Below are 26,372 nucleotides of genomic sequence, written 5' to 3'. Positions count from 1 at the left end.
TTGTTTTATTTTTATTGATTATTATTTTATTTAGAGTTTTTTTCTCTCAGTTGATTTCATCTTTGGTTTTGGCTTGTGTTTTTCTGTCCTTCAGTGATTCTGCTTGTTAACAGTTGTTCATCAACAATTCTCAATCATCCTTTAATTAGACACTTAATTGTCTCATTAACTTCATCATTGTCTGAGTGTTCAGCCCTCTGTAGTGAGGACACTAGTGAGGATTTTGCTCTGGAATTTAAGGCTTACGTGTGTTCGAATGAAAAATACAGACTATGGGATTTGTTTTTAACAGAAATATTCTGGAAACTGAATTTATGAATGTAAAATGTTGAAAACAGCAGATTACTGGCAACCAGTGCTGCCAGTATTTTGACATACATTTAACAGATATTTTACACAATAAGAGTTTGCTAATTAACACTCTGGGTGTTAAAAATTTTAACACTTTCAAAAGTGTTATTTTAACACTTATAGTGGTTCCCATATAAACACTGAGGGAGTGTTAATTTTAACTCTAAGGTAGTTAAATCTACCAAATCTAAAATTTGCAGTGTGAGTTCGATAAAAAATACAGACTGTTGAATGTGCTTTTAACAGAAATATTCTGTAAACTGAATTTATGAATGTTAAAACAGCAGATTACTGGCGACTACAGCTGCTGGTATTTTTCCGTAAAATCTAAAAATGAAAAAAAAGAAAGAAAAACAGCAAAACGGTTTTTGTGTCACCATTGTGGAGGATAATAGCGTCTCTGTTCAAGTTCAAGATGAACTGAGAGTATTTGATGTTATGCTGTATCTTCTTTTCTTTAAAGGTAACTGTGTAGTTACTAATGCTGTCAAAATCTGTTTGCTAGTTGCAATCACACATGAAAACATTATTGCATCTAAAGACCTTAAATTTTTGTGCACTAAGCTATGATTTTGTAAAATGAACAATGTATTAGTTCATGAAATATGGTTAATTTTTGTAAATTTATACAGTTATATAAAACTTCCATGTTTTTCACAAAAAGGTTCTGGCAACCACAGCTGCTGGTATTTTTTCGGAAATTTAACAGATATTTTACACAATAAGAGTTTGCTAATTAACACTCTCTTGGTGTTGACAATGTTAACACTTTCAAAAGTGTTGTTTTTAACACTTATAGTGGTTCCCATATAAACTCTGAGGGAGTGTTAATTTTAACTCTAAGGTAGTTAAATCTACTATCTAAAATTTGCTGTGCACCCTAGTCCCAAGCGAAAAGGCAAGGGAACCCTTTCAAGATGGTCTCTGATCCTGCAAGACTACCGCAGGATTAGGCAACTCGTACTGGGCAACAGCTTGGTAATGGGAGGTACATCCATGCAGCTGGTTGAGGTAAACCAGAATACCCTGATTCAGTGGTTTAATAACAGACAGAAGAAACAGGAGCTGTCTGTGCTGCTTCAGGGTATTCAGTTGCCTCAACACCTCCCAGAAGCCCAGGAGCCTCTCCCAGTTGCCAAAAGTCTTCGGACAGAGCCAGACCAACCAGGAGAGCAGCACCAGTATGTGTTGCCAGAGAGCACAGCAGGTCAGGCAAGGCAGAGGCAGACATCTGTTGGACGACCCCCACTTAGACCCAAGGCACCAGTACAGACCCAGGTCATATTTACACCACCAGCACCTGGAGCATCCCTGCAGATGGTACCCAACATATACATCCCAGCTACACCAGGGTACCAGGGTATGCCGATGTTTCAGGGTGTACCAATGCTCCAGGCTGTGCCAATGGTCCAGGGAATCCCTATGGCCCAGAGTATCCCGATAATGCAAGGAGTGCAGATGGCCCAGGGTATCCCAATGGTGCAGGGGATGCCACTCAGACGGCCACCACTTCAGCCAACAATGTCCAGTACCAGCTCACAGCCTGCTGCATCACCGTCCACATCTGGAGCCATTCCCAAAAGACCGTACCGTAGAACTGTTCAAGTGAACACTTGTAAAAAGTGTGGGCAGTTCAAAACAAATGCCACAGGCCATAGCCAACTCAGGGGCAGGGTGTACTGCCCACAGACTGAAACTTTAACTAAAGAAGAGTGGCTAGAGGAAATGAAAAGGACCAACCCAAAATAATGTGTTTGTTTGTTTGTTTGTGTATGTATATAGTGTAATAGTTCTTCAGTTTATTCAATTTCACTTGCTGTTAGTTTATATTTTTATTTAACATTTTCTTTAAATAGTGTATTTATTTTGTTGACATTTTATTTAACTTTTATATTATTTATGTGTGTGTGTGTGTGTATAGTGTTTACAGTTTATAACCATAATAATTCAATTTATTCTATTTCACTTGTTTTTTTGCACAGTTTACTTTTTAATAATTTATTTTGTTAACATTTTATTTAACTTATTTATTATTTATATATGTGTGTGTATTTATATAGTTTATAACCATAATAGTTCTACAGTTTATTCTATTTCACTTGTTGTTGGTTTCTATTTTATTGCGCATTTTATTTAAATAGTGTATTTATTTTGTTAACATTTTATTTAATTTATTATTTATACGTGTGTGTGTGTGTGTGTGTGTGTGTGTGTGTGTGTGTGTGTGTGTGTGTGTGTGTGTGTACAGAGTGTATAAAGTTTACAACCATAATAGATCTTCAATTTATACTATTTCACTTGTTGGTTTCTATTTTATTTCACATTTTATAAAAATAATTTATTTTGTTAACATTTTATTTAACTGTTTATTATTTATGTGTATGTCTATAGTTTATACACTTTATAACCACAATAGTTCTTCAATTACCTTGTTTGATTCTGTTTTATTGCACTTTTTATTTTAAGTTTATTTATTTTGTTGACATTTTATTTAACTTATTTATTATTTATATGTGTGTGTATGTATAAAGTGTATACAGGTTACAACCATAATAGTTAAATTTATTCTATTTCACTTATTGTTGGTTTCTAAATTTATTTAATATTTTATTTAATTTGTTAATTTTGTATTTATTCTGTTAATATTTAACATTTAATTTTTAAGAATTTTTATTCCATGTTCATTACTGTTTTGTTGACCATTGTTAAATAAATATTGCATTAATAAATGTCCTTGACTTTTAAGTCCACTTTGTGTCGGTTTCTGTTTGTATTTAACGTTTTATTAACATTGTTTATTTATATTGTTAATACTGTATTATTAATAACTAATTTATTATTTTTTACATTTTCTACTCTATATTCATTGTTGACAATTGTTAGATAAATAATGCATATATAAATAACTGACTACTTGACTTTTAAATCCATATACACTATGCACACTATATACACACACACATATATATATATATATATGTATATATGTGTGTGTGTGTGTGTGTGTGTGTGTGTGTACACTATATGACATTTCTATAGATCATTTGTACATCAAAATACAGAACAATAATAACCATAAGCATAACAATGCTACAACAACTACTAAATAGTGACGCATTCAAGGTAGTATGCTTTATTTTTCATGAAAGAATGTCAAAAAACACAAGAATAAAGCGCTTAGGCATATTTTATTTACCTTGGAGCATTACACATTTAAACAGTTAGTTTATTGAGTAATAATTAACCAATAACAATAAAGCGTCTAGCTGGATTCGAACCCCGGTCTTGGTGAGCACCTGCAATAGAAATCAATGTAACTCAAATTGCGTTGAGTTAACACAGAACAGTATCACTATGCGTGACGTAAAGCAGGTGCAGGGAAGGCGTGTCCGGGAAGCTTAGAATTCGCCCTTTCCTTTCTTCGTTTTTTCCCCCTCTTCTTCCCTTTTTCTCTTTCTTTCTTCCCCCCTTTCTTCCCTTCTTTCCCTTCTTTGTTGGACGATTGTTCCCCAGCTTGAACGCAGCGCCTTAGACCGCTCGGCCACGCTACCTTACAAAGCTGCTTTCCCTGAGCAGTTTCGACACCAACTTGTTTCAAGTAGCGCAACAGCTCTGGGAAATCAGTTCAATTTAGCCATGCCTAGCTGGAGCTTCTCCACAAAGAAAGAGACCTCCTTAATACCAGCTTAGGAAGCACTCCCGCCTTCCTGTCAACCACAGTTCTGTCTCTATTTGAGCACACCTCAAGGCATTTAAAGTCTTCTCCTTACGGCAGCCAGCTGCGATGCATTTAAGCACCTGATTACAAGGTAACTGTTATTTCACAAAAGAGTGAAAGTTACTGATTCCATCACAGCAGACCCCACATTGTTGTTGATATTATATTCAAATCCAGTTATAGAGTATTACTACTCTAATTGTGAATCTTTACTGTTCCTGTTTCAATAGGGTGCTCTTGCTAAAAGGAGCAATGACAAAGAGAGACTTCCAGTGCAGACTTTGTTAAGATGCTGCAATCTAATTGTGGGAAAGACACTTGCTCCTGAGCAGATTCGAGCTTGGGGATGTGTTGCTGTCACACCAACGAGTCTGCGGTGAGTTTCAAAGAACACATTATACTGACTAGTTGACGACTTAAATTTACTCTCTCACTTCCAGCGTTCACTGCGAACGCTCACACACTCAAGCAGTTTGGCCGTGTTTAAAACCACATCTGGCAGCGTTGGGATTCGAACCCACGCCCCAGAAGAGACTGGAGCCTAAATCCAGCGCCTTAGACCCCTCGGCCACGCTACCCTCCATGAATTCATGCAGTGGTCCCTTTTCTGCCCAATTTTACGGAAGCAGAACAGCAGAGAGGACGCAGAGCTTCCTAGTGAAGCCCTTCAACTTTGGCCAAGGAGTCTACATTTGGATGTGAGCGGGAGCATGCAGTATCTCTTCGCAAGTCTGTTTGCTCAAGCAGAGAGGTCATTCTCCAGCATCCTAAAAGGACTGCCTGGCAGCGGTGGGATTCGAACCCACGCCCCCGAAGAGACTGGAGCCTTAATCCAGCGCCTTAGACCGCTCGGCCACACTACCTTACAAAGCTGCTTTCCCTGAGCAGTTTCGACACCAACTTGTTTCAAGTAGCGCAACAGCTCTGGGAAATCAGTTCAATTTAGCCATGCCTAGCTGGAGCTCCTCCACAAAGAAAGAGACCTCCTTAATACCAGCTTAGGAAGCACTCCCGCCTTCCTGTCAACCACAGTTCTGTCTCTATTTGAGCACACCTCAAGGCATTTAAAGTCTTCTCCTTACGGCAGCCAGCTGCGATGCATTTAAGCACCTGATTACAAGGTAACTGTTATTTCACAAAAGAGTGAAAGTTACTGATTCCATCACAGCAGACCCCACATTGTTGTTGTTATTATATTCAAATCCAGTTATAGAGTATTACTACTCTAATTGTGAATCTTTACTGTTCCTGTTTCAATAGGGTGCTCTTGCTAAAAGGAGCAATGGCAAAGAGAGACTTCCAGTGCAGACTTTGTTAAGATGCTGCAATCTAATTGTGGGAAAGACACTTGCTCCTGAGCAGATTCGAGCTTGGGGATGTGTTGCTGTCACACCAACGAGTCTGCGGTGAGTTTCAAAGAACACATTATACTGACTAGTTGACGACTTAAATTTACTCTCTCACTTCCAGCGTTCACTGCGAACGCTCACACACTCAAGCAGTTTGGCCGTGTTTAAAACCACATCTGGCAGCGGTGGGATTCGAACCCACGCCCCCGAAGAGACTGGAGCCTAAATCCAGCGCTTTAGACCCCTCGGCCACGCTACCCTCGATGAATTCATGCAGTGGTCCCTTTTCTGCCCAATTTTACGGAAGCAGAACAGCAGAGAGGACGCAGAGCTTCCTAGTGAAGCCCTTCAACTTTGGCCAAGGAGTCTACATTTGGATGTGAGCGGAAGCATGCAGTATCTCTTCGCAAGTCTATTTGCTCAAGCAGAGAGGTCATTCTCAAGCATCCTAAAAGTACTGCCTGGCAGCGGTGGGATTCGAACCCACGCCCCCGAAGAGACTGGAGCCTTAATCCAGTGCTTTAGACCGCTCAGCCACGCTTCCTTACAAAGCTGTGTTCCCTGAGCAGTTTCGACACCAACTTGTTTCAAGTAGTGCAACAGCTCTGGGAAATCAGTTCAATTTAGCCATGCCTAGCTGGAGCTCCTCCACAAAGAAAGAGACCTCCTTAATACCAGCTTAGGAAGCACTCCCGCCTTCCTGTCAACCACAGTTCTGTCTCTATTTGAGCACACATCAAGGCATTTAAAGTCTTCTCCTTACGGCAGCCAGCTGCGATGCATTTAAGCACCTGATTACAAGGTAACTGTTATTTCACAAAAGAGTGAAAGTTACTGATTCCATCACAGCAGACCCCACATTGTTGTTGTTATTATATTCAAATCCAGTTATAGAGTATTACTACTCTAATTGTGAATCTTTACTGTTCCTGTTTCAATAGGGTGCTCTTGCTAAAAGGAGCAATGGCAAAGAGAGACTTCCAGTGCAGACTTTGTTAAGATGCTGCAATCTAATTGTGGGAAAGACACTTGCTCCTGAGCAGATTCGAGCTTGGGGATGTGTTGCTGTCACACCAACGAGTCTGCGGTGAGTTTCAAAGAACACATTATACTGACTAGTTGACGACTTAAATTTACTCTCTCACTTCCAGCGTTCACTGCGAACGCTCACACACTCAAGCAGTTTGGCCGTGTTTAAAATCACATCTGGCAGCGGTGGGATTCAAACCCACACCCCTGAAGAGACTGGAGCCTAAATCCAGCGCCTTAGACCCCTCGGCCACGCTACACTCGATGAATTCATGCAGTGGTCCCTTTTCTGCCCAATTTTACGGAAGCAGAACAGCAGAGAGGACGCAGAGCTTCCTAGTGAAGCCCTTCAACTTTGGCCAAGGAGTCTACATTTGGATGTGAGCGGGAGCATGCAGTATCTCTTCGCATGTCTGTTTGCTCAAGCAGAGAGGTCATTCTCAAGCATCCTAAAATGACTGCCTGGCAGCAGTGGGATTCGAACCCACGCCCCCGAAGAGACTGGAGCCTTAATCCAGCGCCTTAGACCGCTCGGCCACGCTACCTTACAAAGCTGCTTTCCCTTAGCAGTTTCGACACCAACTTGTTTCAAGTAGCGCAACAGCTCTGGGAAATCAGTTCAATTTAGCCATGCCTAGCTGGAGCTCCTCCACAAAGAAAGAGACCTCCTTAATACCAGCTTAGGAAGCACTCCCGCCTTCCTGTCAACCACAGTTCTGTCTCTATTTGAGCACACCTCAAGGCATTTAAAGTCTTCTCCTTACGGCAGCCAGCTGCGATGCATTTAAGCACCTGATTACAAGGTAACTGTTATTTCACAAAAGAGTGAAAGTTACTGATTCCATCACAGCAGACCCCACATTGTTGTTGTTATTATATTCAAATCCAGTTATAGAGTATTACTACTCTAATTGTGAATCTTTACTGTTCCTGTTTCAATAGGGTGCTCTTGCTAAAAGGAGCAATGGCAAAGAGAGACTTCCAGTGCAGACTTTGTTAAGATGCTGCAATCTAATCGTGGGAAAGACACTTGCTCCTGAGCAGATTCGAGCTTTTTTTTTTTTTTTTTTTCTTTATTAAAAAATACATCATCAACAATCATGACATTTATACATACAAATATTTAAAAGATAAAATATTTAAAAATCTCCAGGTAAGAAAACTTTAAAACCAGTCCAAGTTTGTACAATATATGGATTATTTTTTGTAATATATTTTTCAAAAATGTCCATCTTTTCATACATTTTGCAATAGTCATATATAACCATTATTTCCTCAGTCACAATCTGTTTATACAACAAAACCAATGGAATTTCTTTTTTCTTTTGTTTCATAATATTTCTTCTTTTCCATATTGTATATCTTGCAAGAGTCAACATATAATTGAGAGCAAACTTATTTTTTGTTTTCCCATTAAAACCAAATAAAAACAGTGTATCCCATTCTTCTAAAATAATGTTTTCATCATACAGAAAATTGCATACCATTGTTTTCAACATCTTCATAAAATCACTCAACTTTTTACAATTTAAAAATAGGTGTAACACACCTTCCTTTTTTTCCAAACACACAAATCATCTTGTGATACCCCAATCTTTTTAAAGATAATCTCTGTCATTATGCAGTTGTGTCTTAACATAAAATCTAAGTTTTCCAATGCTGGACTTTTTAAAATTGATCTTACATTTTTCCATATATTTGAAGTATCAAAGTTTTCAAATAACTTTTCCCAAAATTCTCTTGATTTAGGTTTTTTAAACACAGTATTACACAAACATGTATAAAACATCTTGATAGGACAATCATTGATACTAATTTTATCTTCATCCATTTTTAAAAAAACTTTTATTTTTCTATTTTCAGTTTCTTTTTCATTCTCTTCAATAGTTTTGATCCAGTGATCTGGTAATGCTAATCTTAACTTCTTGTATTGATCTTCAATTTTTTCTTTATCATCTACATCTTCTATTTCCTCCAGTGTATCTATTATTGCTTGAGTCGGTAAAAACCCAGGTTTTATTTCATATAAAATGTCTTTTACTTGTCTAAAACCCACTGCATACCAGTTCTCATAAAACATTTGCTTTTTGCTTTTATTGTTCTGATTTAAAAATAGGGGTTGCTGTAAATAAAGTTTTCTCCCTTCAATCTCAGTTTGTATATTATTATAAAAGCATTTCCATGTTCTCAACAACTCCTTATAAAACTCAAGAATATTTTCTATCATGCGGTCTTTAAATGCCATCCATAAGAAATCATCTCCTATTTGTCCACATTTATTAATAAAATAACTCATTATGCTTTTCCATGGAATATTGTCTTCATTTAAAAACTTTTTTAATGTTTTAATTCTCATGCTTTTCATTCTTATCCATGGATCTATAAGTCCTAGTCCTCCCTCATCCACCTTTCCAATGATAGTGTTATATGCAATTTTAGATGGTTTATCATCCCATAAAAACTTTAAAATCATAGTTTTTATTTTCTTATACACCCACGTAGGTAGACTAACAACACTTAAAACATACCACATCTTAGATAAAAAAAGAGAATTTAATACCAGTACTTTTCCTTTTAAAAACAATACTCTCTGTTTCCAAAAACATAATCTTTTTTCCATTTTATTTATAAGTTCATCCCAAATTATTTCTCTAGTTTTAATTTCATCATATCCCAGTGTAATGCCTAAGATCTTTATGTAATTTTTTTGTTCTTTATATTCCCAATTTCCTTGTGGAACGTCTACTTTTCCCATCTTCATATATTCAGTTTTTTCTTTATTTACTTTTGCTCCCGATCCTCGACAATATTTATCAAATATTTCCATAGCTTTTCCAACACTTTTAAAATCTTTTAAAAATAGAGTGGTATCATCAGCATACTGGAAAATTTTCTGTTCTGTTCTATTGATTTCTATTTTAAACCCTTTAATTTCCTTTTCTCCATTTATAGCTAAGCCTAAAGGTTCAGCAACTAATGTGTATAATAACGCTGATAAAGGACATCCTTGTCTTATAGATCTAGAAATCTCAATGTAGTCGGTTAAAAATCCATTTATTTTAAAACAACTAAAAATATCTGTATAAAAACATTTTATCCACTTAATAAAATTCTCACCAAAGCCAAATTTCTGGATTATGTCAAATAAATAGCTATGCTCAACTCTATCAAAAGCCTTTTCTAGATCTATGCTGAATAAAAATCCTTCATCTTTTTTTTCTTTTATATACCAGATTAAATCTCTGATGCTTGTTACTGTGTCTGCTATATCTCTTCCTATAACACCATAAGCCTGGTTAGTAGTAATAAGAGTGGGAACTACCTTTTTAAGTCTGTTTGCTAAAATCTTTGCTAATATTTTATAATCTGTGTTAAGCATACTTAAAGGTCTATAATTTTGCAAATCATCTTTATCACCTTTATTTTTATAGATTATTTTAATCATTCCTTTCTTCATACTCTCACTCAACTGTCCTTTTTTAAAAATAGCAATAAAAAGATCTTTTAAAATTGGAATTAAAACATCTTTAAAAGTTTTATAAAATTCGGATGACAAACCATCTAAACCAGGGATTTTCCCATTACTTAATTGTGTTATAGCTTTGTTTATCTCATCTTCAGTTATATCACTATCACACAGTTTTTTATCCTCTTCACTTACTTTAACCTTTATTTGATTTAATAAAAAATCCTTATCTTCTTCATGAACTCCTTTTGCTTTAAACAAAGTTTCATAGAAATCTTTAACGGTTCTTAAAATACTTTCTTTATCTTTGACAGTTTTCTCTTTTGTTGAGAGATTCTTTATCAAATCTGCTTTTTGTCGTGTTTTTTCTAGATCATAAAAGAACTTTGTACTTCTTTCTCCTTCCACTGTATTTTTTATCTTACTTCTTATTCTAGCTCCCATACATTTTTCCTCTTCTAGTTTTTTCAGTTTCTCTTCTAATATCACTATTCTCCTAATATCCATATTTCCTTCTGTTATCTTTTCCATTTCATTCTCCCATTCTTTGTTTAATTGTCTTTCTTTAGCTCTTTTGGCTTTCTGCATTTTCTTTGAACATTCTATTGAAAATCTTTTGGCCTCTAATTTTACATTGTCCCACCACACACTTATTTCTTCATCATATAACTCATCATTCACACTATTAATAATAAAGTTTTCCATTTCAATTTTATAAAAATCATTCTTTAAAAGCTCTGTATTAAACACCCATACACCTGGTCCTCTTTCAACTCCACTGAAATCCATCATTACATACAGAAAATCATGGTCACTACAGCTAAAAATCTTGTAAAAAATATTTGAAATAAAAGATTCTAAATTTCTTGTACATAAAACATAGTCTAATCTACTTTGTTTTAAAACTGTATTCACCCACTGCCTTCTTGAGTATTCTCTTTTGGCTCTATTTCTCTCTCTCTCCATACATCTACATATTTATGTTTTTCAATCATGTGTTTCAGTTCTCTTCTTCCAACATCTGCTCTATACACCATATGATCATCTACATCTATTCTTTCTAAAACAGTATTAAAATCTCCTAAAACAATAACATTATTCCATCCACTCATTAAAACACTTAGATCTTTAAAAAAGTTACTCTTTCTAAGTCTTCATTTGGAGCATGTATGTTACATATTGTTATTTCTTCATCCTTATTCATAATTTTAATAGTTAAAATCCTTCCATAATTATCTTTAAATAAAACATCAAATGTATATCCTATTCCCCTTCTAATTAGTATTGCCATGCCTTTTTTCTTATTTGGGTCATTATTATACAACATTTCCCCATCCCAACATTTTTTTAAATCATTAACAATGTTTTCATTCCATCCAGTCTCTTGTATACATATAACATCACATTTTTTTGTTAAAGCAATTACATTTTCAAACTTCACTTTGGATGACAGCCCTCTTACATTAATTGAAACCAAACATAAGTTGTTCATTAGAAATATAAAAGAAAACAAGCCATCCAAACAAAAGAAAATCCAAATGAAACAAACCATCAATCATTTGTAGTTTTTTTTTTATGATCTAAAATCTTAGATCAGTTCTGTCAGTTTTTAGTTTTGCTTTTGCTTCCTTTCGTAATTTCTGTTTCTTAAGCACTTGCTGAATATTTAATTGTACAGTTTTTCTGCGTCTTCTGTTTATGCTGTCTATTGTTCTGTCTTTAGTCCCAATATTTATTTCTTCATTATCATCATCATCGCTTACCTCTTCCTCAATTCTGCTTTCTGTATTTTCACCTGCTGCTCCTTGTTCTTCTTCCATATCGTGTCCATCGTCTTTCATTAGATGTTGTGTCTCAGTCTCCGCTGTATCTCCTTCATCTTCTTCACTCATGGCCTGCTCCTCTTCTTGTTCATTCAAATCATCCGGTGGTAATTCCTGTACTTCCTCTTCCCATTCTTCATTGCTTGATTTCTCCATTTGTTTATTTGTTTCCATAACTCCAGTCTCTTCCTCATCCGATTCACATCTGCACCACAATATTGTCTTTTTGCAGCCTTGGCACCGTGGGGCTTTACAGTCCCGCGCAAAATGCCCCTGCTCCAGACATTCTCTACACACAAATTGTGGGCAGTCTTTTTTTTCATGTTCAGCACTTCCACATAATCTGCATGTTTTTATCTGCTGATCATGTATCACTCTAAAATATTTTGGTCCTTCCTCTGTATCAAACTTTACATTGTAAGGAAGACTCATAACTTCTTTTGGAAATTTCACTCTGATAAACCTTGTTCCATCAGCCACAGTTGTTCCTGGATGATATCTTCTTCTCAGTGGGAGAATTGGAGAAACTCCCCAGTCCACCAGCTTTTGGATGATTTCACTATCTTGAATATAGTTGGGTAAGTTCAAAAAAGAAACCATTCTCTCAGTTGCGCAGAGTTTTGATACTTCACAAAATTGTTGGTTAATCATTAGTCCATCCATTAAGTGATCACAGTCCGTTTCATTTTCCATAGTAAGTTCATAGTCAAAATTGGATTTTTTCCTCAGTCCAAACAATTTTCCAATTCCAGTCTTATCTTCCACAGCCTTTATAATCATCGTTACAGTGATATTTTCAGGATCTTTCACAGTCATTGTCAGAGTTGTTTCTTTTTTATATTGTCGCTGAAATCTAGCTTGACTTTTCAGTTTGTTTATCATCTCATTTCTATGACTTGATTGTTGGCTGTTTTCCAAGTGTTCAGCATTTGCTTTACCTTTAGTTTGTTGCATTTCTCCACTTCCTTCTCTACTTGTGTCTGATTTAGTTTTCCTCCTTCTTGCCACAACAGTTGCCCATGTGTCATTATCGTCGATGCCGTTGTTTGAATCTCTTGAATTGTTGTTTTCAGGAGTAGCTTTGTCCATGCTTCCATAGTCCATTTTTAGTTCCAGTTCCTTTACCAAAGTGTCCATCCTTTCAAAACGTTTTAACCCCAAACAGATAACACTGTCTGGGGTTTAACTAAAACTAAACAAAATTAATACAATTTAGAACAAAATTTAAGCAAAATCAAGAAAAAAAACAATAAAGCAAATCAAAATGGGAGAGCCTTTCTCTCCCTACTGCCACCTCACACTTCCTTGAAAGCAATGACTCAGTCAAACTCAAGGGGGCGTTGCCAGGGTGGTATGGCCGTAAGCGAAATAGGCCGTCAAGAGTTGGCTATTTAAAACAGGCGCAGCACCAGGGAACGAGCGCAGCTCAGCTGGCATCGACACAGCACCGACAGAGAAACAATGCCCTTGAAGGCGAGAAAAAATAATGGCAGCGAAGCTGTGACACAGGGAAGTCTATCAGCTGCCAAATGAAGGACTTCGAAAAGCTTACAGCACCTGGTATTCCCAGGCGGTCTCCCATCCAAGTACTAACCAGGCCCGACCCCGCTTTACTTCCGAGTTCAGATGAGATCGGGCATTTCCAGGGTGAAAATCAGTCCTTAGAGCTGTATTAATAAATCGCAGTCCAATAAAGGAATTAACTTTTTGGCAAATTCTTACTTTATCCGGTGAAATGAGGATAAATTGAAATATGTGTACTAATTAGGGATGTAACGGTATTGTAAATACCGTCATACCGCAATATTAATTTTTTTCGATATTACCGAAGTCGCATGACTCTGTAAAACTATAGGTCTTCTGAGAAAATTTGCTCAGGCGAATGAAGTGAACGGGAGGTAGCGAAAACTACAATTGCCATCAGCCCATGCTTGACCATCATCCCTTGCGGTCTGTTGTCGCTACAGATCCAGTAATGCGGAAATGGAGTGTGCTGCTAGAAGCGGGGATGAAAAGAGCTGGAAAACTCTAAGGCCCCGTTTGCTACGGTTACGCCAACCGTCCACACTACGCCGGAGTTCTCGAGCGCCGAAAACGGAGCGTTTCGAAAACGCTGGAGAAGCCGTTTTCATTCTGAAACGCTGCTTTTCCGTCTCAGTGTGGATGATGGAAAACGGAGACATCTGAAAACGGAAGCGGGGCTGCAGACGTTCGCCTCTCTGATTGGGGCTTTTCCTGAATATTAAGTAGCCTAACACACACAGTTCAGTCCTGCATTATCTCCGTGTAAGTTCAGACTTCGCAAGTTTGATCATGGCTGCATTCTCTTCTTCTCAGTTTGATATGGAAAAGCAGACTATACCGAGGACACGGGTAAATCTTCAAAGGGAACAGTGTACTTTATAACTTCATTCACATCACCCTGTCTTCGTTGTTTCACTTTGTCAACAATAAAATGTAAACATGATTTAAGGAACTGCCTATTTTCATTTTAATATAGCAACTTAGACAGCAGACATGTTGAGGCGTCTTGCTGCATATATGAGCGTCATCTTCACTGTGTGGATATTTATAACAAAACGGAGCCGATAACAACTGCCTCCTTTCAATTTCAGTGAAAATACGAAACACACCCTCTCTTTTGCTGAGTATCAGTTTTAAGAATCGATAATGGCCATTTTAAAAGTATAACATACAATAAGTTTATACATTATAGGAAATAAAGGCAAGCAATCAGTCAATATACAGAATGTAGGCTACGTGGTTACATTAATCATTAACTTATCTTTGCGCTCAGCCAAAACACGTTACCTGAGAACAAGTAATAGATTCCAATGACCAAAGTCAGGGAATATGTCGTTAGATAAAGACAACAAGATAAATGAAATATCCCGTTTAATAAATATAGTGAGATTAGATCCAGCGGGAGATGCTTGATGAGAAGTCCGACTAGCAGAGCTCTCATCTGGGTAGATGGGCTGAGTGTGATTAAATGTTGAATGTGATGAGTTTTCAACAATACTAAATTGAAACTTTATTTTTTACATGGTTTAATATTTTTTTTGTTATTAAAATTGAAGTTCCTGTTTCAAAGCTTACAGATAGATGGCTAATTTGTATGTCATTGACACTTTTGGCACTTTTTTGGAGTATTTTCATAAGTTTTGTTTTTTCCTGTAAATGATTCAATAAATACCGTACCGTGACATTCATACCGAGGTATTACCGTACCGTGAAATTCTGATACCGTTACATCCCTAGTACTAATATAATGGAATACCTGTCAAATTCACGATTTCTATATCACTCTATGGTCTTCTCACACACACGCGATTGCAAAATGGCGTCAGCGCACTGTAAACGCAATGCAACATGCGGTCTGACTTTAACACACTCTTAAACACACTAACACACTAAATAACAACTATTTTGCAGGTACAACTTGATTTAGTACAACTAAAATCACTTTTAAACTGTTTAGGAATCATAACATACTGTATTTTAATCTTTTTGTTCAAATTTGCTCCTCTATTATTCTGCCAACCGGTCTCGTCTCTACTCTGTCTCTCTCTCCCAGCAAGCTGGGAGGGGCGGAGCTAACAACCCGCTCCTATGATTGGTTGTTACTTTACCTCAAACTACATTTGTATACATGAATTTTATTTCGTTTATCATATTTATAAAGACTTGTAGATATAATAATAATATGATTATTCTGCTCTAAATATTATTATAAATAAAAATTTTACTATTTCACTAGGGTTACTTATGTTTCTGCAACTATTTTTGGTAAGATGACTTTCAGCTTTGCCTGATTTATACTTCTGCGTCAAGTGACCAGCGTAACCCACGGCGCAGGCAACGCGCGTGGCTGTGCATTTATACTTCTGTGCGCTGTCTCTGTTGGTCTGCATTAACACTTCTGAAACACTAGTTGGCAGTGAGGTGTAAATCTTCCTCTGTGTCGAGTTTCTTTGCGGCTTTTTTGCTTTTCCTGAACACTTCCGGGATGTACAAGTGGCTCAAACTCGCTCATTTTGATGCAGGAACCGGCGGACGTGCAACAACTTTAACTATGAGGTTAATACACAACAAAACTTTCCACCCGGAGCTCCTTCATGGGACTCCACACTTGTAAACAATCGCTCGCGCCATTCGCGCGGCTCTCGGTCCCGCCCAGACTCGTCAGCGCTACCAAGCCAACCAATCACAGAGCTTACGCTACGCGTCGTTGCGACGTGTAGTTACATTTTTTGAGAGGTGCACGTCAGTGACGGCCACGGTGAAGGGCTATGCGTCAGCGCCGTAGCATACACCGGCGTTTTACGCAGAAGTATAAATCAGCCTTCAACCACACGGCCACCGCGTCATGTATTTTCCTTCTTCTCTGGTGGAGGCTTGACTGTGGCACATAATTGTATATGTATGTTTCTGCAACTATTTTCGGTAAGATGACTTTCAATTTTGCCGTATGAACGAAAGATCAAATGAACAACAAAAATGGGATTCGATGGACTCGGCCACCCCGTCTTGTATGTACTCACTTTCCTGTTGGGGGCTGTACTATGGCATTTCTGTATGTATTTGCTGCTATTTTCGGTAAAGATGACGTAAAATTTTGCAACAACATCCTTCAAAACGATAAGAGCGTGTGAGTAAAACACTTTCCACGGAAGCACCGGCCTCTTTCAAACGCCAGAGGATTTGAACGACAAGGATGGGATTCGATGGACTCTTCCACCTCGTCATGTATGTACTGACTTTCATGACTTTCATGATGGGGGCTGGACTATGGCATATATGTTTGTATTTGCAGCTATTTTCGATAAAGATGACATAAAATTTTGCAACAACATCCTTCAAAACGCTAAAAGAGTGAGAGTAAAAGAACTTCTGCAGAAACACCATGATCTCTCGAAAGCCAGAACATATGAACGACGAGGATGGGATTCGAACCCACGAAGCAGAGCACAATGGATTAGCAGTCCATCACCTTAACCACTCGGCCACCTCGTCACATATTTTACTTCTTCTCTGGTAGAGGCCGGACTGTGGCACATATTTATATATGTATGTTTCTGCAACTATTTTCGGTAAGATGACTTTCAGTTTTGCCGTATGAACGACAAAAATGGGATTCGATGGACTCGGCCACCCCGTCATGTATGTACTCACTTTCCTGTTGGGGGCTGGACTACGGCATTTCTGTATATATTGGCTGCTGTTTTCGGTAAAGATGACGTTAAATTTTGCAACAACATCCCTTAAAACGATAAGAGCGTGCGAGTAAAACACCTTCCACGGAAGCACCTGCCTCTTTCAAACGCCAGAGCATTTGAACGACAAGGATGGGATTCGATGGACTCCTCCACCTCATCATGTATGTACTCACTTTCTTGATGGGGGCTGGACTATGGCATGTTTGTATTTGCAGCTATTTTCGATAAAGTAGACATAAAATTTTGCAACAACATCCTTCAAAACGCTAATAGAGTGAGAGAACTTATACAGAAACACCATGATCTCTCAAATACCAGAACATATGAGCGACGAGGATGGGATTCGAACCCATGCATGCAGAGCACAATGGATTAGCAGTCCATCGCCTTAACCACTCGGCCACCTCATCCAGCCTTTCCTTCCTCTCTGGTAGAGGCCAGACTGTGGCACATATTTGTATATGTATGTTTCTGCAACTATTTTCGGTAAGATGACTTTCAGTTTTGCCATATGAACGACAGATCAAATGAACGACAAAAATGGGATTCGATGAATTCTTCCACCTCGTCATGTATGTACTCACTTTCATGATGGGGGCTGGAATCTGACATTTCTGTATGTATTTGCTGCTATTTTCGGTAAAGATGACGTTAAATTTTGCAACAACATCCTTCAAAACGCTAAAAGAGTGAGAGTAAAAGTACTTCTACAGAAACACCATGATCTCTCGAATGACAGAACATATGAGCGACGAGGATGGGATTCGAACCCATGTGAGCAGAGCACAATGGATTAGCAGTCCATCGCCTTAACCACTCGGCCACCTCATCCAGCCTTTCCTTCCTCTCTGGTAGAGGCCAGACTGTGGCACATATTTGTATATGTATGTTTCTGCAACTATTTTCGGTAAGATGACTTTCAGTTTTGCCATATGAACGACAGATCAAATGAACGACAAAAATGGGATTCGATGAATTCTTCCACCTCGTCATGTATGTACTCACTTACATGATGGGGGCTGGAATCTGACATTTCTGTATGTATTTGCTGCTATTTTCGGTAAAGATGACGTTTAATTTTGCAACAACATCCTTCAAAACGCTAAAAGAGTGAGAGTAAAAGTACTTCTACAGAAACACCATGATCTCTCGAATGACAGAACATATGAGCGACGAGGATGGGATTCGAACACACGCATGTAGAGCACAATGGATTAGCAGTCCATCGCCTTAACCATTCGGCCACCTCGTCACGTACTTTCATCTTCTCTGGTGGAGGCCGGACTGTGGCACATAATTGTAAATGTATGTTTCTGCAACTATTTTCGGTCAGATGACTTTCAGTTTTGCCGTATGAACGACAAAAATGGGATTCGATGGACTCGGCCACCCCGTCATGTATGTACTCACTTTCCTGTTGGGGGCTGGACTACGGCATTTCTGTATATATTGGCTGCTGTTTTCGGTAAAGATGACGTTAAATTTTGCAACAACATCCGTCAAAACGATAAGAGCGTGCGAGTAAAACACCTTCCACGGAAGCACCGGCCTCTTTCAAACGCCAAAGCATTCGAACGACAAGGATGGGATTCGATAGACCCTTCCACCTTGTCATGTATGTACTCACTTTCATGATGGGGGCTGGACTATGGCATATGTTTGTATTTTCAGCTATTTTCGATAAAGTTGACATAAAATTTTGCAACAACATCCTTCAAAACGCTTAAAGAGTGAGAGTACTTCTACAGAAACACTATGATCTCTCGAATGCCAGAACATATGAGCGACGGAGAAGGGATTTGAACCCACACATGCAGAGCACAATGGATTAGCAGTCCATCGCCTTAACCACTCGGTCAACTCGTCACGTACGTTCCATCTTCTCTGGTGAAGGCCGGACTGTGGAACATAATTGTAAATGTATGTTTCTGCAACTATTTTCGGTCAGATGACTTTCAGTTTTGCCGTATGAACGACAGAGCAAATGAACGACAAAAATGGGATTCGATGGACTCGGCCACCCCGTCATGTATGTACTCACTTTCCTGTTGGGGGCTGTACTATGGCATTTCTGTATGTATTTGCTGCTATTTTCGGTAAAGATGACGTAAAATTTTGCAACAACATCCTTCAAAACGATAAGAGCGTGTGAGTAAAACACTTTCCACGGAAGCACCGGCCTCTTTCAAACGCCAGAGGATTTGAACGACAAGGATGGGATTCGATGGACTCTTCCACCTCGTCATGTATGTACTGACTTTCATGACTTTCATGATGGGGGCTGGACTATGGCATATATGTTTGTATTTGCAGCTATTTTCGATAAAGATGACATAAAATTTTGCAACAACATCCTTCAAAACGCTAAAAGAGTGAGAGTAAAAGAACTTCTACAGAAACACCATAATCTCTCAAATAACAGAACACACAAACGACGAGGATGGGATTCGAACCCACGCGTGCAGAGCACAATGGATTAGCAGTCCATCGCCTTAACCACTCGGCCACCTCGTCACATACTTTCCTTCTTCTCTGGTTGAGGCCGGACTGTGGCACATATTTGTATATGTATGTTTCTGCAACTATTTTCGGTAAGATGACTTTCAGTTTTGCCGTATGAACGACAGAGCAAATGAACGACAAAAATGGGATTCGATGGACTCGGCCACCCCGTCATGTATGTACTCACTTTCCTGTTGGGGGCTGGACTACGGCATTTCTGTATATATTGGCTGCTGTTTTCGGTAAAGATGACGTTAAATTTTGCAACAACATCCTTCAAAACGATAAGAGCGTGCGAGTAAAACACCTTCCACAGAAGCACCGGCCGCTTTCAAACGCCAGAGCATTCGAACGACAAAGATGGGATTCGATAGACCCTTCCACCTTGTCATGTATGTACTCACTTTCATGATGGGGGCTGGACTATGGCATATGTTTGTATTTTCAGCTATTTTCGATAAAGTTGGCATAAAATTTTGCAACAACATCCTTCAAAACGCTAATAGAGTGAGAGAACTTACACAGAAACACCATGATCTCTCAAATACCAGAACATATGAGCAATGAGGATAGGATTCGAACCCATGCGTGCAGAGCACAATGGATTAGCAGTCCATCGCCTTAACCACTCAGCCACCTCATCCAGCCTTTCCTTCCTCTCTGGTAGAGGCCAGACTGTGGCACATATTTGTATATGTATGTTTCTGCAACTATTTTCGGTAAGATGACTTTCAGTTTTGCCATATGAACGACAGATCAAATGAACGACAAAAATGGGATTCGATGAATTCTTCCACCTCGTCATGTATGTACTCACTTTCATGATGGGGGCTGGAATCTGACATTTCTGTATGTATTTGCTGCTATTTTCGGTAAAGATGACGTTAAATTTTGCAACAACATCCTTCAAAACGCTAAAAGAGTGAGAGTAAAAGTACTTCTACAGAAACACCATGATCTCTCGAATGACAGAACATATGAGCGACGAGGATGGGATTCGAACACACGCATGTAGAGCACAATGGATTAGCAGTCCATCGCCTTAACCATTCGGCCACCTCGTCTCGTACTTTCATCTTCTCTGGTGGAGGCCGGACTGTGGCACATAATTGTAAATGTATGTTTCTGCAACTATTTTCGGTCAGATGACTTTCAGTTTTGCCGTATGAACGACAAAAATGGGATTCGATGGACTCGGCCACCCCGTCATGTATGTACTCACTTTCCTGTTGGGGGCTGGACTACGGCATTTCTGTATATATTGGCTGCTGTTTTCGGTAAAGATGACGTTAAATTTTGCAACAACATCCGTCAAAACGATAAGAGCGTGCGAGTAAAACACCTTCCACGGAAGCACCGGCCTCTTTCAAACGCCAAAGCATTCGAACGACAAGGATGGGATTCGATAGACCCTTCCACCTTGTCATGTATGTACTCACTTTCATGATGGGGGCTGGACTATGGCATATGTTTGTATTTTCAGCTATTTTCGATAAAGTTGACATAAAATTTTGCAACAACATCCTTCAAAACGCTTAAAGAGTGAGAGTACTTCTACAGAAACACTATGATCTCTCGAATGCCAGAACATATGAGCGACGAAGAAGGGATTTGAACCCACGCATGCAGAGCACAATGGATTAGCAGTCCATCGCCTTAACCACTCGGTCAACTCGTCACGTACGTTCCATCTTCTCTGGTGAAGGCCGGACTGTGGAACATAATTGTAAATGTATGTTTCTGCAACTATTTTCGGTCAGATGACTTTCAGTTTTGCCGTATGAACGACAGAGCAAATGAACGACAAAAATGGGATTCGATGGACTCGGCCACCCCGTCATGTATGTACTCACTTTCCTGTTGGGGGCTGGACTACGGCATTTCTGTATATATTGGCTGCTATTTTCGGTAAAGATGACGTTAAATTTTGCAACAAAATCCTTCAAAACGATAAGAGTGTGTGATTAAAACACCTTCCATGGAAGCACCGGCCTCTTTCAAACGCCAGAGCATTCGAACGACAAGGATGGCATTCGATAGACCCTTCCACCTTGTCATGTATGTACTCACTTTCATGATGGGGGCTGGACTATGGCATATGTTTGTATTTGCAGCTATTTTCGATAAAGTTGACATAAAATTTTGCAACAACATCCCTAAAAACGCTAAATGAGTGAGAGAACTTATACAGAAACACCATGATCTCTCAAATACCAGAACATATGAGCAACGAGGTTGGGATTCAACCCCACGTGTGCAGAGCACAATGGATTAGCAGTGCATCACCTTAACCACTCGGCCACCTCGTCGCGTTCTCTACTTCTTCTCTGGTGGAGGCCGGACTGTGGCACATAATTGTAAATGTATGTTTCTGCAACTATTTCGGGCAGATGACTTTCAGTTTTGCCGTATGAACGACAAAAATGGGATTCAATGGACTCGGCCACCCCGTCATGTATGTACTCACTTTCCTGTTGGGGGCTGGACTACGGCATTTCTGTATATATTGGCTGCTGTTTTCGGTAAAGATGACGTTAAATTTTGCAACAACATCCTTCAAAACGATAAGAGCGTGCGAGTAAAACACCTTCCACGGAAGCACCGGCCTCATTTAAGCGCCAGAGCATTCGAACGACATGGATGGGATTTGATAGACCATTCCACCTTGTCATGTATGTACTCACTTTCATGATGGGGGCTGGACTATGGCACATGTTTGTATTTTCAGCTATTTTCGATAAAGTTGACATAAAATTTTGCAACAACATCCTTCAAAACGCTTAAAGAGTGAGAGTACTTCTACAGAAACACTATGATCTCTTAAATGCCAGAACATTTGAGCGACGAGGATGGGATTCGAACCCACGCGTGCAGAGCACAATGGATTAGCAGTCCATCGCCTTAACCACTCGGCCACCTCGTCAAGTGCTTCCTTCTTCTCTGGGGGAGGCCGGACTGTGGAACATAATTGTAAATGTATGTTTCTGCAACTATTTTCGGTCAGATGACTTTCAGTTTTGCCGTATGAACGACAGAGCAAATGAACGACAAAAATGGGATTCAATGGACTCGGCCACCCCGTCATGTATGTACTCACTTTCCTGTTGGGGGCTGGACTACGGCATTTCTGTATATATTGGCTGCTATTTTCGGTAAAGATGACGTTAAATTTTGCAACAACATCCTTCAAAACGATAAGAGTGTGCGAGTAAAACACCTTCCACGGAAGCACCGGCCTCTTTCAAATGCCAGAGCATTCAAACGACAAGGATGGGATTCGATAGACCCTTCCACCTTGTCATGTATGTACTCACTTTCATGATGGGGGCTGGACTATGGCATATGTTTGTATTTGCAGCTATTTCCGATATAGTTGCCATAAAATTTTGCAACAACATCCTTCAAAACGCTAATAGAGTGAGAATAAAAGAAGTTCTACAGAAACACCATGATGTCTCAAATACCAGAACATATGAGCGACAAGGATGGGATGCAAAACCATGCGTGCAGAGCACAATGGATTAGCAGTCCATCGCCTTAACCACTCGGCCACCTCATCCAGCCTTTCCTTCTTCGCTGGTGGAGGCCGGACTGTGGCACATATTTTTAAATGTATGTTTCTGCAACTATTTTCGGTAAGATGACTTTCAGTTTTGCCGTATGAACGACAAAAATGGGATTCAATGGACTCGGCCACCCCGTCATGTATGTACTCACTTTCCTGTTGGGGGCTGGACTACGGCATTTCTGTATATATTGGCTGCTGTTTTCGGTAAAGATGACGTTAAATTTTGCAACAACATCCTTCAAAACGATAAGAGCGTGCGAGTAAAACACCTTCCACGGAAGCACCGCCCTCTTTCAAACGCCAGAGCATTTGAACGGCAAGGATGGGATTCGATGGACTCTTCCACCTCATCATGTATGTACTCACTTTCTTGATGGGGGCTGGACTATGGCATATGTTTGTATTTGCAGCTATTTTCGATAAAGTGGAGATAAAATTTTGCAACAACATCCTTCAAAACGTTAAAAGAGTGAGAGTAAGAGAACTTCTACAGAAACACCATAATCTCTGAAATAACAGAACACACAAACAACGAGGATGGGATTCGAACCCACGCGTGCAGAGCACAATGGATTAGCAGTCCATCGCCTTAACCACTCGGCCACCTCGTCACATACTTTCCTTCTTCTCTGGTTGAGGCCGGACTGTGGCACATATTTGTATATGTATGTTTCTGCAACTATTTTCGGTAAGATGACTTTCAATTTTGCCGTATGATCGACAGAGCAAATGAACGTAAAAATGGGATTCGATGGACTCGGCCACCCCGTCATGTATGTACTCACTTTCCTGTTGGGGGCTGGACTACGGCATTTCTGTTTATATTGGCTGCTATTTTCGGTAAAGATGACGTTAAATTTTGCAACAACATCCTTCAAAACGATAAGAGCGTGAGAGTAAAACACCTTCCACGGAAGCACCGGCCTCTTTCAAACGCCAGAGCATTTGAACGACAAAGATGGGATTCGATGGACTCTTCCACCTCGTCATATATGTACTCACTTTCATGATGGGGGCTGGACTATGGCATATATGTTTGTATTTTCAGCTATTTTCGATAAAGATGACATAAAATTTTGCAACAACATCCTTTAAAACGCTAAAAGAATGAGAATAAACGAACTTCTACAGAAACACCATGATCTCTCGCATGCCGGATCAAATAAGCAACAAGTATGGGATTCAAACCCACTCGTGCAGTGCACAATGGACTAGCAGTCCATCGCCTTAACCACACGGCCAACACGTCATGTATTTTCCTTTTTCTCTGATGGAGGCCGGACTTTGGCACATAATTGTATATGTATGTTTCAGCAACTTTTTTCGGTAAGATGACTTTCAGTTTTGCCGTATGAACGAAAGATCAAATGAACGACAAAAATGGGATTCAATGGACTCGGCCACCCCGTCATGTATACACTCACTTTCCTGTTGGGGGCTGGACTATAGCATTTCTGTATGTATTTGCTGCTATTTTCGGTAAAGATGACGTTAAATTTTGCAACAACATCCCTTAAAACGATAAGAGCGTGCGAGTAAAACACCTTCCACGGAAGCACCGGCCTCTTTCAAACGCCAGAGCATTTGAACGACAAGGATGGGATTCGATGGACTCTTCCACCTCATCATGTATGTACTCACTTTCTTGATGGGGGCTGGACTATGGCATGTTTGTATTTGCAGCTATTTTCGATAAAGTAGACATAAAATTTTGCAACAACATCCTTCAAAACGCTAAAAGAGTGAGAGTAAGAGAACTTCAGCAGAAACACCATAATCGCTCAAACACCAGAACATACAAGCGACGAGGATGGGATTCGAACCCACGCGTGCAGAGCACAATGGATTAGCAGTCCATCGCCTTAACCACTCGGCCACCACGTCACGTACTTTACATCTTCTCTGGTGGAGGCCGGACTGTGGCATGTATTTGTATATGTATGTTTCTGCAACTATTTTCGGTAAGGTGACTTTCAATTTTGCCGTATGATCGACAGAGCAAATGAACGACAAAAATGGGATTCGATAGACTCGGCCACCCCGTCATGTATGTACTCACTTTCCTGTTGGGGGCTGGACTACGCCATTTCTGTATATATTGGCTGCTGTTTTCGGTAAAGATGACGGTAAATTTTGCAACAATATCCTTCAAAACGATAAGAGCGTGCGAGTAAAACACCTTCCACGGAAGCACCGGCCTCTTTCAAACGCCCGAGCTTTTGAACGACAAGGATGGGATTCGATTGACCCTTCCACCTCGTCATGTATGTACTCACTTTCCTGTTGGGGGCTGGACTATGGCATATATGTTTGTATTTGCAGCTATTTTCGATAAAGATGACTTAAAATTTTGCAGCAACATCCTTCAAAACACTAAAAGAGTGAGAGTAAAAGTACTTCTACAGAAACACCATAAAATCTCTCGAATGCCAGAACATATGAGCGACGAGGATGGGATTCAAACCCACACGTGCAGAGCACAATGGATTAGCAGTCCATTGCCTTAACCACTCGGCCACCTCATCATGTATATTCTTTCTTCTCTGGTGGAGGCCGGACAGTGGCACATAATTGTAAATGTTTGTTTCTGCAACTATTTTCGGTAAGATGACTTTCAGTTTTGCCGTATGAACGACAGAGTAAATGAACGACAAAAATGGGATTCGATGGACTCGGCCACCCCGTCATGTATGCTATTTTCGGTAAAGATGACGTTAAATTTTGCAACAACATCCTTCAAAACGATAAGAGTGTGCGAGTAAAACACCTTCCACGGAAGCACCGGCCTTTTTCAAATGCCAGAGCATTTGAGCGACAAGGATGGGATTCGATGGACTCTTCCACCTCGTCATGTATGTACTCACTTTCATGATGGGGGCTGGACTATGGCATATATGTTTGTATTTGCAGCTCTTTTTTTTATAAAGGTGACATAAAATTTTGCAACAACATCCTTCAAACCGCTAAGAGAGTGCGAGTAAAACACCTTTCACAAAAGCATCGGCCTCTTTCAAACGCCAAAGCATTTGAACGACAAGGATGGGATTCGATTGGCTTGGCCACTTTGTAATAAAATTTTGCAACAACATCCTTCAAAACGCTAAAAGAGTAAGAGTAAAACAAGTTCCACAGAAGCACCAGGCTCTCTCGAATGCCAGGACATATAGCGACGAGGATGGGATTTAAAGAGCACAATGGATTAGCAATGCCAGCTGCTGAAGGATTGTCCATCAATATTTCACAAATGTTGAAGATAAGAGCCAATCGGAGCGATTGGGTCCAACATTGTAGCCAATCACGTTGCAGCGTCTCAACATTTGCAGCCAATCGCGGACCGTAGTTCTCAA

The 26,372-nt window shown here is 39.5% G+C and overlaps 1 protein-coding gene, 11 non-coding genes and 1 pseudogene across 13 annotated transcripts in view; 1 reads left to right on the top strand and 12 right to left on the bottom strand.

The window, feature by feature from the left end:
- LOC137491106 (uncharacterized) overlaps positions 1–26,372 on the top strand; it is a 421,384-nt gene that overhangs the window by 378,297 nt on the left and 16,715 nt on the right. The window lies entirely within an intron of this gene.
- Positions 4,566–4,647, bottom strand: trnal-uag (transfer RNA leucine (anticodon UAG)). The gene has a single exon. It is a non-coding gene; the product is annotated as a tRNA-Leu (tRNA).
- trnal-aag (transfer RNA leucine (anticodon AAG)) lies at positions 4,851–4,932 on the bottom strand. The gene has a single exon. It is a non-coding gene; the product is annotated as a tRNA-Leu (tRNA).
- On the bottom strand, positions 5,596–5,677 carry trnal-uag (transfer RNA leucine (anticodon UAG)). Its single transcript has one exon. It is a non-coding gene; the product is annotated as a tRNA-Leu (tRNA).
- trnal-aag (transfer RNA leucine (anticodon AAG)) lies at positions 5,881–5,962 on the bottom strand. The gene has a single exon. It is a non-coding gene; the product is annotated as a tRNA-Leu (tRNA).
- trnal-aag (transfer RNA leucine (anticodon AAG)) lies at positions 6,911–6,992 on the bottom strand. The gene has a single exon. It is a non-coding gene; the product is annotated as a tRNA-Leu (tRNA).
- On the bottom strand, positions 13,282–13,395 carry LOC137494167 (5S ribosomal RNA; annotated as a pseudogene).
- trnas-gcu (transfer RNA serine (anticodon GCU)) lies at positions 17,284–17,365 on the bottom strand. Its single transcript has one exon. It is a non-coding gene; the product is annotated as a tRNA-Ser (tRNA).
- Positions 17,705–17,786, bottom strand: trnas-gcu (transfer RNA serine (anticodon GCU)). The gene has a single exon. It is a non-coding gene; the product is annotated as a tRNA-Ser (tRNA).
- On the bottom strand, positions 19,388–19,469 carry trnas-gcu (transfer RNA serine (anticodon GCU)). The gene has a single exon. It is a non-coding gene; the product is annotated as a tRNA-Ser (tRNA).
- On the bottom strand, positions 22,299–22,380 carry trnas-gcu (transfer RNA serine (anticodon GCU)). The gene has a single exon. It is a non-coding gene; the product is annotated as a tRNA-Ser (tRNA).
- On the bottom strand, positions 23,555–23,636 carry trnas-gcu (transfer RNA serine (anticodon GCU)). The gene has a single exon. It is a non-coding gene; the product is annotated as a tRNA-Ser (tRNA).
- trnas-gcu (transfer RNA serine (anticodon GCU)) lies at positions 24,828–24,909 on the bottom strand. Its single transcript has one exon. It is a non-coding gene; the product is annotated as a tRNA-Ser (tRNA).

This window comes from Danio rerio, chromosome 4 (assembly GCF_052040795.2).
Source record: "Danio rerio strain M-AB ecotype USA chromosome 4, GRCz13ab, whole genome shotgun sequence".
Taxonomy (NCBI): domain Eukaryota; kingdom Metazoa; phylum Chordata; class Actinopteri; order Cypriniformes; family Danionidae; genus Danio; species Danio rerio.
Note: the sequence above shows the minus strand (reverse complement) of the source record. Positions and strands in the feature narration are given on the sequence as shown.